This window comes from Marmota flaviventris, chromosome 2, assembly GCF_047511675.1.
Source record: "Marmota flaviventris isolate mMarFla1 chromosome 2, mMarFla1.hap1, whole genome shotgun sequence".
NCBI lineage: Eukaryota > Metazoa > Chordata > Mammalia > Rodentia > Sciuridae > Marmota > Marmota flaviventris.
The window spans coordinates 31,954,761-31,967,901 of record NC_092499.1 but is presented as its reverse complement, the minus strand read 5'-3'; the positions used below and the strand labels follow the sequence as shown (position 1 = coordinate 31,967,901).

The following is a 13,141-nucleotide window of genomic DNA, read 5'->3' as shown; positions in this document are numbered from 1 at the left end:
GCCAACTACTTCATCTGGTACTCAACCAAAGAAACAGCCACAGCCATCTGTTCCAGCTCTGGAGGGAAAACTGGCTGTGCTGAATTTACTGGGGTGGCACAGAACCATGTAATCTGTACTGTAGGGTGATTTAAAAGATTTTCAATGGTTATTTTTCTATGCATAAGTTTTTCCATACATGTTGACTTTAGAAACTAAACTCCAAACACTCAACACACTATTATGTGTCATTTCAAATTGTCAAAGCCTGTGTGTTTTGGAAAACGACTCCTAACCAAACCCCGTATTACTCTAAAGTTAATTTGGGAACTGTCTGGACAGCCTCATAGCTGCAAAGACATCTGTATTGCCATCCTCCCTCCAATCAATTCCTTCTGTCAGTATTGGCATTATTGATATTTCGATTTTTTACTTAGGAAAGGAATAACTTGTGAGTATCTGGAGCGCACTATAACCTGTGCTCAGCTCTGTGGATGCAAGAGGGGATGAAACCGGCTTGGTCTCTGGTCTCACAGAGCTCACATTCCAGGAAGGTAATCAGAAACATCGATCAATCACACTCACACATTCACACAGTCATTCACTCAACAAATAATCATTGAGAGCCAACCATGTGTCAAGCCTTTATACTAGACATTGGGATAAAACTGTAAACAAAGCAGGTCAAAATCCTCTTGCAGGGAGTTTACATTACATTATGAAAGGCAAAAAAATAAATGAAGATAAATACGTAAACTACATAGAGTAGTTTACTTACTTACTCATAAAGACTAAGGACTGAGCAGGGAAAAAAAAAAGCAAGAAAGTAGATTTTAAATGGGGGAAGAGTGGTTCATTTCAGATGGCTAGAAGGCCTCTCTGAGCAGGTGACATTTGAGTGAAGAGCTGAAAGAAGAGATGGTTCTAAAGCCCTACAATAATCTAAAAGAAGATGCTCCAGGCAGAGGGGACCATTGGTGGAAAGCCACACAGGGTCAGAGTGGGGGAAATGTATAACAGAGGTTGGATGACACAGGTCTGGTAAGACAGAGGGAGGATTGACTTTTATAAGGTGCACAAAAGGCAACCACTGAGGGATTTTGAGCAAAAGGAGCAGCATAATTCATTATATATATATATATATATATATATATATATATATATATATATATATATATATAAATACAGTCATTCTGACTTGTGATGAAAACAGGCTGCAGGAGTCAAGGGCAGAAGTCAAAAGTTTGGTGAGGAGCCAGGCACAGTGGCACACATCTGTGATCCCAGTGGCTTGGGAGGCTGAGGCAGGAGGACTGCAAGTTCAAATCCAGCCTTAGCAACTTAGCAAGGTCCTAAGCAACTAAATGAGACCCTGTCTCTAAATTAAAAAAAAAAAAAAAAAAAAAGAACTGGGATGTGGGCTCAGTGGTTAATAGAGTTTGGCAAAGCAATTTGCATGAGCTCAGGCAGAATATGATGGTGGTTCAGAAAAAGGAGATATGGAGAAAAGTGGTTGAATTCTAGATATATTTTGAGAGTAGAAGGGATAAGATTTTCTGCTAAATTGAAAGTGAGCAGAGAAAGAAAAAGAATCAGGGATATCATTAGGGTTTTGGGCCTGATCAATGGGAAAGATGTAATTGCCATTAACTTAGAGAATGAACTGGTCTCAGAAGTGGGGGTGAGCTAGTTTAGGCCTTTTTAAAGCCTGGTTTGCCTATTTTAGACATCTTAGTAGTATTATAGAGATGGACTGGAGTCTAGAGGAGATGTACATTGAGAGGCATGAGAACAGAGGTGGAATTTTAAAGCTACAAACCTGGATGAGACCACCAAGGGACTGAATGTGGAGAAAAATGGAAACCTGAAGATTGAATTCTGGAACCCCATAATTTAGAGGTTAAGAATAGTAGAAGAAACCAAGGGGGATAAAAGACTGAGAAGGAGCAGCCAGAAAAGTAGAAAGAAAGCCACAGAATTTTCTTGGAAGCCAAGAGAAAAAAGTGAATCAAAAGGGAGAGATTGATTAACTGTCAAGTTTTCATTAACATTATTGGGAAAGGTATGGGGTTCCATGAAAGAATATAATTGAGGTCATGATTTAGATTGAGGATGCAAGGAAGTGGCATTAAAGCTGAAGGTTAAAGAATGAAGCCCAGCGACCTTCACTGATGCAAGTCGTCCTTGCTTCCTCCCAGTGGGGCCTCTGGTCAGCTCTTCATACTCAATCTATTTGTGGACCTCTATGTGACCTTCTCCATCACAGCCACCATCCCAGACACCTGAGCAAGGAGGAGGCTTACAGGATGGAAGTAAGGATGGCAGATGAGAGAAACTCAGAATAGTGTCCCCAAGTGGCACTTGGATATGATTTCTGGCAATAGGTATCCATTTGGTCCCACAACATAAGACACTGTCATCCATGCACACACAGGGGTTCTTGGCCAATGTTGGTGGGCTACTCTTGCAGATGTGCCCATCAGTGAGCATATCTAGGTATTCACCTATTTTCTTCAGGCAAAAGATCAAGAAGGAAAGATCAGAAAGGAAAAAGAAAATCTGATGACAAGGAATTTTAAATAAACTTATAGAGAAAGTCTTAAAGTCTGTTATCATAGCTATCATTTTAAGAAAAGCAGGCCCAGGTGCTTCTTGCAGTTAGACTGTCAGATAAAATCTAACCCAGCTGCTCTAACACTGATGATCTAAGGGCTGCTTATATCCTCTGTGACCAGGACAACTCCCTTGGGGGGAACAAAACACCAACTCTGCAAAGAGAAGTGTTCTAGATTGAGGATTAGCAATATGATTCATTAGAGCCTCTTTGAATAGAGAGAAGCAAGAAGCTGGATATTTCTACACCTGTGGTCACAACAGCTTCATTCACAATAGGCAAGAGTTGGAAACCACCCAGTATCCATCAATGAATGTATGAAAAATAAAATGTGGTTTATACATAAAGTGGAATCTTGTTTAGCCTTAAAAAGTAAGGAAATCCTGTCACATGCTGCCATATGGATGAATCTTGTGGACATTATGCTAAGTGAAGTGAGTCAGTCACAAAATAGGCAAATACTCTGATTCCATTTATATGAGGTTTCTAAAACCATCTAATTCATAGAAAAAGAAAGTAGAATGGTGATTTCTCAGGGATGGAAGGAGAGGGAGGCAGGGAATGAAGAGTGAGTTAATGGATCCAGAATTTCAGTTTTGCAGGATGGAAGAGTTCTGGAGATCTATTGAGAGCAAGAGTAGCCAACCAACACATAACTTAGTGTGACTGCACTATACTACTTCAAAATTATAAAGATAGTAGACGTGTTTCTTAACTACAATTAATTTTTTTCCCAAAAAGATGCTAGATTTCTGGTTTTCTTTGAGACTCATTCCATCACCCAGTATCAGAAAAGTTAGAACCAAGAGGAACTGGTGAGTCCACATCCCTCACTGTGGTCTGTTCTGCTAACAGATGCTGTTAAACAAATTGCCCTGGTCTGCCTTTCCTTAAAGAACATGGCCAGTTTGACTAGAATATTCAGGAGTCCATCAGATGAATAAATTAATTTAAAATATCAGAAATTAATAATTAACTTAAAATATCAGAAAAAGAAGAGAATATGACACATATACTCTAGGGTTTGGGATATTGAAGTGCCCTGAGAAGTAGGCAGAAAGAAGGTGAACTCTGAGGGAGAACTCAGAGGATGAGGCTTTGCTGTTTGTTATCTGTTTACCATATTAGGTTAGCATTTCTTTTTCTTTCTTTTTCTTTTTAAACAAGTAGTGTTCCTGGAAGAAAACCACTGCTCTAGAGGTCATTTCTAAGGAATGAGATTCCTAGAGCCTTTCCCTCTAGTTTACATATTTCTGAAATGTTTTCATCTTTGCAAGCTGATGTTAGTTTTGTAGTCAGAAGTAATCATAAATTGAAGTGACTTTTCAGACGAGATCCACTTCATGGGCGGTGTGATACTGAAGCCACTTTGCTTCCTATCCTTTGGGTCTCTAGACCTCGGCATGGGTCCTTGCACATTGTAGCCCACAGTTCCTGAAAAATCGTGCATTTAGCATGAATATATTTATTTTCTAATAAGAGGAAAAATTAGATTACTGACTACACCATTAATAGAAATCAGATGTAAAAAACATCTGATTAGTAATTTTATTTTAGAATAGAAAATCTCTCTTTTATATCCAGAACTAGTTTCAAGGATTACTTTGGGTTTTTTTTGTTTGTTTGTTTGCTTGTTTTGTGTGTGTGTGGTACTGGGGCTTGAACCCAGGACCTTGTGCATGTGAGGCAAGCACTCTACCAACTGAGCTATATCCCTAGCCCAGGACTACCTTGTTGGGTTTTTTTTTTAATATTTTTTAGTTATAAATGGACACAATATCTTTATTTTATTTATTTATTTTTATGTGATGAGGATTGAACCCAGTGCCTCATATGTACAGGCAAGCTCTCTATCATGAGCTATAAGCCCAGCCCCTACCATGTTGGTTTCAGTGTTGTGGGTGAAAAGTGTGCCCCAGCAAGTCGTATCCTGCAGTTCTGATACTTAGCACCTCAGAATGTGACTGTATTGGAGACAGGGTTTTTAATGAGGCAAAAAATTAAGTTATTATGTGACTTAATATAATATGGTAGCCATATAAAAGGAAGGGATTAGGACATAGAGACATGATCATTTGAAGACACAGGGAGGAGATGGCATCTATAAATCAATGAGAGAGAGCTCAGAAGAAATAAACCTGCCAACACCTCAATCTGCAACCTGTATGCCTCTCAAGTTGTAAAAAAACATATTTTTGTTGTTTAAGCCATCCAGTTTATGGAACTTTGTTATGACATCCTCTAGCAGACTAAAAAAACCAAGTATTTTTAAAATACATAGATTAGGCCTGTTTTTAAATTTATAAAGAAGTACAAAAATAGTATCCAAAAGAAAAGCTGTGTAATCCAAATGGTCCCAAATAGTGATGGTTCAACGTATGATTTTTCAACTATACAGTGGTGCAAAAGCATAAGACATTCAGTAGAAACTGTACTTCAATTTTATTTTTATTGTATTTCATTATTATTATTTTCGGTACTTGGGATGGAACCTAGGGCCCACTGGCATGCTAGACAAGCACAGTATCACTGAGCTACATCTCCAGCCCACCCATACTTTGAATTTTTTAATTTTGGCTAGGAAGATGCAATATGATCCTCTTTCAAAATGGTGGGCAGCAGCAGAGAGCCACGGCTCCCGGTCAGCCCTGTGATCATGAGGGAAACAATGAATATGCCATAGTAGGCTGTTGTTGCTAAACACGATGATGTCTGGTAAGTTAGTTGTAGTACATGCACTTTTTACTTATGATACTTTCAACTTACAATGGCTCAATGGGTCTAAAACCCCAAGTTAAACTGAGGAACAACTTACACTGTTGGATGAGCTACAAAGCTTAGATGAAACTATTACTTAAAACACCCCAAATAGGCTAACCCATAGATTCAGACAGAGAAAGCAAGTAAGCTACCTATATGCTTTGTCTTGGGGTCCACGTGAATCCTACCTTCACCAGCTTGTGTTTGAAATCCATTTATATTTAAAGGCAGCCCAGGACATGGTGCAGATGTCCAGAGTAAAAGATAGGTTTCAATGCCTGCTCTACTGCCTTTCCTGGCTCATAGTTTGGGACAAATTAATGTAATTGTATAAGTCTCCACTTCCTTATCTAAAAAAATGGAAGTTGGTCAAAGGACATAAAATTTCAGTTGAATAGGATAAATGAGTTCAAGGGATCTACTGTACAACATGGTGACTATAATTATGATGTATTAAATTCTCAAAAATTGCTAACAGTATAGATTTTAAGCATTCTCTCTCTCTCTCTCTCTCTCTCTCTCTCTCTCTCTCTCTCTCTCTCTCTTTTCCTGGTACCAGGGATTGAACCCAGGGTTACATACCATTGAGCCACATCCACAGCCCCTTTATTTATATATTTTTATTTTTTGGTACTGGAAATTGAACCCAGGGGCACTTGACCACTGAGCCACATCCCCAGTTCTTTTTTATATTTATTTAGAGACAGGGTCTCACTGAGTTGCTTAGGGTCTCACTTAATTGCTGACCTCCTGCCTCAGTCTCCCCAGGCATGCACCACAGCACACCTCAGATTTTAAGTATTCTTTCTTCAAAAAAATGTTTGTGATGCAATGCGTATGTTAATTAGCTCAACGGAACCAACCCCCAATGTACATTGTTAGAAATAGAAAGTCTGGTGGTCCCTTTTTAGAATCCAGTATGTAGCTTTAAATGTAAAATTGGGATGTAAGAAAGGCAGCTGGAGGGGAGAGCAGAGTGGAAAGTAACAAGCAGGTAACCGGAGTGTGAAAAATTCACAGCCCCCTTGACAAACAGGAGGTGAGAGGGAGGGTGCTGGTCTGACCAACAAAGATAACCTTCATAAGTGCCCAAACGCACTCAATCCCAGAAAGGCCTCCAGCCACAGGAGAACAAAGGGAGATGGGAACAACTAAAGAAATATTTCTTTAAGTAACCCAATAGGAGACAGTAAAACCTAGGCATCATTCAGGAAGAATGTGCACCTGTAGCACTCAGCCAAGGAGGAACTGGGGGAGGGACCTTGCGCTCTGGGGGGATAATGCTAATCACGACCACTTTAGGATCTGCCTGCTCCCCAGACACCTGATCCTCAGGTAAAGCATACCGCATGTCTCTTAGTCCATTCTTAGGGTTTGGACAGGCGAGTGTGTTTCTCACATACATGTTTCAAAACAATGTGTTGAAAAAGCAAAATTAAAAAAAAAAAAAACATGAGTAATGTTAGTAACTAAGGGTTTTATGAGGCGGGAAAAGGAGCATGGGAGGAAAAGATGAACTCTAGATAGGGCAGAGGGGTTGGAGGGGAAAGGAGGTGGCATGGGGTTATTAATGATGGTGGAATGTGATGATCATTATTATCCAAAGTACAGGTATGAAGACACGAATTGGTGTGAATATACTATGTATACAATCAGAGAAATGAAAAATTGTGCTCTATATGAGTAATAAGAATTGTAATGCATTCCACTGTCATAAATAAATAAATAAAATGTAAAAAAAAAAAAAAAAGATAAAGCAGGCTTGAGGGTGTAGCTCAGTGGTACAGTGCTTACCTAGTATGTCCAAAACCTAGGTTGGTTCCCTAATTCTGTTTAAGGAAAAAAAAAAAAAAAAAAGAAGGATGAGGGTAGAATGAAGGTATGAAGCTTTTGTGTGTGTGTGTGTGTGTGTATGGCAGTGCTTTGGGTGGAACCCATGCCTCATGCATGCTAGGCAAATATTCTACCTTTGAGCTATAGCCCTAGCCCCGGTACAAAGCTTTTAATACAGTATTTATCATATTAATTAATTAATTAATTAATTAAATTTTTGTAGATACCTCTCACCTCTGGAGCTAGAGGAGAAATTGATAAGGAAGAAAATAATTAAAACAAATAGTGATCCTTTTCACTTTAATGAAACTGGAGGGAGGAAAAACCTTAGGCCAATTAAAGAGCCAAGTCATTTTAAAGGATCTGACTTGTGGGGCACAGGGCTTCAAGTGCCCACGTCACCCTGGAATGAGCAAGGTGATCTTTACACACAGCCCAACCACAGTGCTGTGACAGAGAAGCCAGGCAGAGCTCACCTGGAGTTTCTCACCAGCCCTACCTTGGAGGAAGGGAGAGAATGAGCCTGAGAAGCCCCTTCCTCACAACATGAGAGGGGCCAGGCATTTCTCAAACCAAAGGAAAACTGATACAGATATATAAATTGCAATTCAATAACCTAAGGCAGGATTTCATGAGATGGGTTGTCTTCAGCTTTTTCCAATATTGGTTAGGATGCTGTTACCAGGAAATACAGTAAACCAATGCTTCTGAACAGTCCACTCTGTGCATAAGGATGTCCAACAGCTCTTCTAACTGTAGTCTTGTTTTTCAACTTGACCCAGAGCCAATGGTGGAGCTGAGGTAAGTGCTGATGGACACAGGCTACTGCAAAACCAGGCCAGAATAAGCAGAGGACTGATGATGTAGCTCAGTGGTTACACCACCCCTGGGTTCAATCCTCAGTATCCAAAAAAAAAAAAAAACAACAGAGAGAGAGTGAAGGAAAAGAAGAGTTGTTGTTTGAGAGGGGTATCAGAGACCAGGGTGAGTCCAACCACAAGGTCAGAGGAGTGAAGCCCACATCAGAGGCCTGAACTGGGGAACAAGTGAAGTTAGTGTGGCATTAGATTTCTCTGTCACTTCATGTCCTCGCAGGCTGTGCCACACAGATTTGCAGTGCAACACTGCTTTCTTCAAGGAGCTCCCAGGGTTAGGCTGGGTGAGTGGGTAACAATGAGATACAATATACTAATGTGTTAGAATGGATGAGATACATAATGCGTTACCCATAGGGTTTTAATAGAAGATAAGGCTGGCTGCCTCAGTTTCCCCCAAGAGAACAATGGTTCTGCAAACGTAATAACTAAAAGCAACATAAGTTTTTTTTTTTTTTTTTTGTCTACCTTTTCTGAACAAATACTCCAGGAGAACAACCCTGTGATCTTTTGGATTGCATTCTTACATTTATTCATTCAACCAACAGTTTTTGAGCTGTTTTGATAAACAAAGCAGAGAGATATTTTTCTTTCTCTGTTTATATTCTAGCAAGAGAAGAGAAACAATAGGTAAGTAGTAAATGCATAGTATGTTCCCAGGCGATAGGGGCTTTGGGGAAAAAAAAAAGTAGAGTAAAAAGTTGGGGACAGTTAAGAGACAAATTGCATTTTTTAAAAAGGATGGTCAGGGTAGACTTCTTTGAAAAGACAACATTTGAGCAAAGACTTAAGTCACCTGAGATTAAGCCATGCAGCTCTCTGAGAGAACATTCCAGTTAGAAAGAACAACCAGGGCAAAGGTCCTGAGTTGGAAACAGGGTTGGCTCATATCACTTAGCCAATCTGGATGGAGTGGTACAAGCGTGGTAAGGAGTGGGATAAGTGAAGTAGACAGATAGGAAATCAGAGAGGTAACAGGGATGGGACAAAATCCATAGGGCTTTGTGGGACATTGTAAAGATGCACCTCCAAGTTAAGATTGATAGCTATTGGAGAGTTTTGAAGATATGGGAGACATAAACTGATTTGCATTTAGAAAGATCACTATAACTCTTTGGTTAAGAACAAAGAGTAGGAAGGCAAGGGTAGAAGTAGAGACCAGCTTGGAAGCTCATTCAGGGGACAGACACAGGGTTTTAAACTTAAGTGGTGGCAGGAGTTGGGGAGAAGTCCTTGCAACATCAGATCTTCTAGAAAACACTAGGACCACTCCAGTTGGATTCTGGAGGCTGTCCTTGTTGAACCAGGTGGTTTGTCACTCTCAATTTTAGAAGAAATTGGAGAGTAATTCATTCCAGACAATTAACAAATAATATTAACAGATATGAAAATAAATTGAGAGGTTATGCTGCCTTGGAAAATCACAGTTGATTAAGAGTAAATCAGGCCGGGGCTGTGGCTCAGTAGTAGAGCACTTGCCTAGCATGCGTGAGGCACTGGGTGCAATCCCTGGTACTACATAAAAATTATAAAAGCAAGTAAAATAAAGGTATTGTGTCCATCTACAGCTAAAAAAAAATAAAAATTAAAAATAAGAGTAAATTCCTGAACTTATTTCCATATTTGAAGAAAGTTCCAGCCTCAAACTCATCAGTGTGGAAGGGAACATGGTAAAGATGAGCTTGGGGGTGTGGGGACACGAGGGACTGGACTGGTCTGTGGCTCCTAGGGGTAGGTGACAGCTAGGGGCCAATGATTGCTCATTCACTGAGCAGTCACTGGGCAACTCTCTGCACTAAGCACTGAAGATATTGAGAGGAAAGGCACAACTTGTTCTCAAAGAGTTCACAGTCTAGTCCAAGATGCCACCAGTTAAAGTGTAGCCTGTAAGTAGTAGCATCAGCCTCACTTGGAAGCTGGCTAGAAATGCAAATTCTGTGTAGCTCAGTGGTAGAGTGCTTGCCTAGCACGCGTGAGGCACTGGGTTGATCCTCAGCACCTCATAAAAATAAATAAAGTAAAGGCATTATATCCATCTACAACTAAAAAAAAAAATCAAAAAAAGAGAGAAATGTTAACTCTTTGGCCCCCACCCCAACCTAAGAATCAAATGGGCATTTTAAAAAGAATTCCAAGTGATTCATATAAGTATTGAAGTCCCACTAGCACTCTTCTAGGACAGATGGGCAAATAAGCACAAGAGCACAGGTGTTTCTTATGTAATACCATGTATGCATTCCTGAAAAAAAAATCATAGTTTGCAAGATTATCACAGAGCCTATGGGGGAGACAGTGTTAGGAGCAAAACTCAGAAAATCTACCAAACTTTGAAACCAGAGCACTAACAATCACAATTCAAAGATAATCACAATCTGTGAACCAGGTATGGTGGTATATACCTGTAACCCCAGCTACTTAGGAGGCTGAGGCAGGAGAATTGCTTGAGCCCAGGAATTTGGAAGCCAGTCTTGGCAAATAGCAAAAACTTATCTTTAAAAAAAATCACAATTCCAATAAAAATAATAATTAAATCTATTGGGTTTTGTGTTTAGTATCAGTTAATTTTTATATCTTCAGTCTGGGGGGTCCAGACCTTCTCCTTTGAGACATGGGATCTATCCATAAGCATTTTCATCAAAATTAAAAATATGATAGATGGGGATTCCTGTTATGGTTTGGATCTTTTTTTTTTTAAACCAGAGATTGAACCCAGGGGTGTTTGACCACTGAGCAACCCTTTTTTAATTTTTTATTTTGAGACAGGGTGTCACTAAGTTGCTTAGGGCCTTGCTAAGTTGCTTAGGCTGGCTTTGAACTTGCCATCCTCTTACCTCAGCCTCCCAAACCTCTGGGATTACAGGTGTATGCCACCATGCCCCGCTATGGTTTAGATCTTTACTTCCCCCTAAAAAACTCATGTATTGGGTAATGTAGGACTATTCAGAGGTGAAATGAGTAGAGTATGAGAGCTGTAACCTCATCAGTGGATTGATCCATTTGATGGATTAATAATTTGAAAGGACTACTTTCAGGTGTGGTTGGAGGAAGTAAGTCACTGGGGCATGCCCTGGACTACGTACCATGCCCTTCCTCCATTATGTTCTGTTTCATCTCAGACCGAGAGCAATGGAATCAACTAACCATGGATTGAGCCTCTCAAACTGTGAGCCCCATATAAACTTTTCCCCCTCTAAGTTGTTCTTGTCAGGTATTTTGGTCGCAGCAAGGAAGAGCTGACTAACACAGTAGTTTTTTAAAATTATTATTCATTGTTTTGCTGCAGGAGAAGATGACTTCCCAGCTTCACTGTTGCACTTTTCGTTTCCCCAGGTAGCTTAACTGGTGGAAAGAGCAGGAATTCTCAAAGCCATTAAACTAGGCAGAACTTGCACCATCAATTTTAGCTTGTTCTTTAATGTCTTCATATAGAGCTAAGGCCTTTTTTCTGTAAAAATGCAAGAGCTCACTCTGATCATTCACAAACATTAAGTTGCCGGGAAAATCATAAAATCAATGAGACTTCCATGTTACATGGATTTCATTTGTGTCAGAGAAATGTGCATTAAAGCAAAAAGGATTATAAGTGTTAGGCACTGAATTGTATCTCCCTCTCCCCCAATTCATATATTGAAAATCTAACCCCAAATGTGATGGTATTTGGAGATGGGATCTTTGTGAGACAATTAGATTTAGAAGAGATCATGATAGTGCCTCATGACGATGGGATTTGTGCCTTTGTAAGCAGAGACACCAGAGTTTGCAGTCAGTCTCAGTCTCTCCCCCCACCCCCTCTCCTTCTATTTTCTCACTTTCTCAAATGGCCTCTAGGCAGAGCTGAGGGCACTGAAGACTGGAACAGAGTAATAATAAATTGTCAACTGCTATGGAACCTATTGCTTCAACCCCCCTGGTTTTTCCTGAGTGCAGCGAGGAGGTGTTAGTATGCTCCTTCTTCACATACAAATACAACATGACTTACCCACCCTTGTGACAGCAGGCATTTTCTGTTGAGTTGTTTCCTCCTAAGGTGGTGGATCTGTACTGCTTCAATAAAACTCCTCCAACTCTTCATTGTCTGAACGAATAGATGCACTTACAGGTGGCTGGCCAGGTTCAAGAGAGCAATTTTTAGCCATTCAATGGGCAGAGAAGCTCTCCACATTCTGGAATTGAAGCTGTGACCTTGATCTCATCAGAAAGTGCTTTAACCAACTGAACAACTAGATAAAGTTGGACTTGTCAGCCGGAAGGTTCTTACACAGACTAGAACGTTCCCTCTTCTGCTTGCACATGTATCACTTATGGGTCCCTCTTTGTTCAGTTCCATCTTTGCTTAATTATACTCACATAACACTCTTTAAATACTCCAAATATAATGAAGGAAAGAGAAGGAAATGAAATGGTTCCATTCCACCCCTCTGTGTACTTGAATCCTGCCTGTTTCCTGTCACTCTATCACTCTGGGATTTAGCAAGGTACAATAGAACACAAAATGTGACACAATTAAAAGACAATAAATAGGGCCGGGGTTGTGGCTTAGTGATAGAGCACTTGCCTAGCATGCCCTGGGTTCGATCCCCGGCACCACATAAAAATATAACGAAGTAAAGGTATTGTGTCCATCTACAACTAAAAAAAATTTTTTTGAAGACAATAAATAAAGAAAATTACAAGTTAGTCACTATTGTTTTTGATCTGCATCCTTAAAAAATTCCAGAATAATACAAAGAGGTAAGCATAATTATTACATATGAAAATTGCTGCTATGATTCAAAGAAAGAATTCCCACCCAAGAAATCTGACTCCTGATTCTATAGTTGATTTTGTTTGTTTATTTGCTTGCTTGTGTTTAGTTGCAGGATTGAACCCAAGAATTTGCTCATGTTAAGCACATGCTCTACCACCGAGTGACACTCTAGATCCTCAGAGATTATACTCTTAATTTCAACTCTAATGCTTTCTCCTTTTTTAATATTTATTTTTTAGTTTTAGATGGACACAATATCTTTATTTTATTTTTATGTGGTGCTGAGAATCGAACCCTGTCCCTCACGCATGCTAGGCGAGCGCTCTACCACTT

General features: G+C 39.8%; 1 non-coding gene across 1 annotated transcript; it reads right to left on the bottom strand.

The window, feature by feature from the left end:
• Positions 1–4,236: 4,236 nt before the first annotated feature.
• Trnav-cac (transfer RNA valine (anticodon CAC)) lies at positions 4,237–4,308 on the bottom strand. The gene has a single exon. It is a non-coding gene; the product is annotated as a tRNA-Val (tRNA).
• Positions 4,309–13,141: the final 8,833 nt, after the last annotated feature.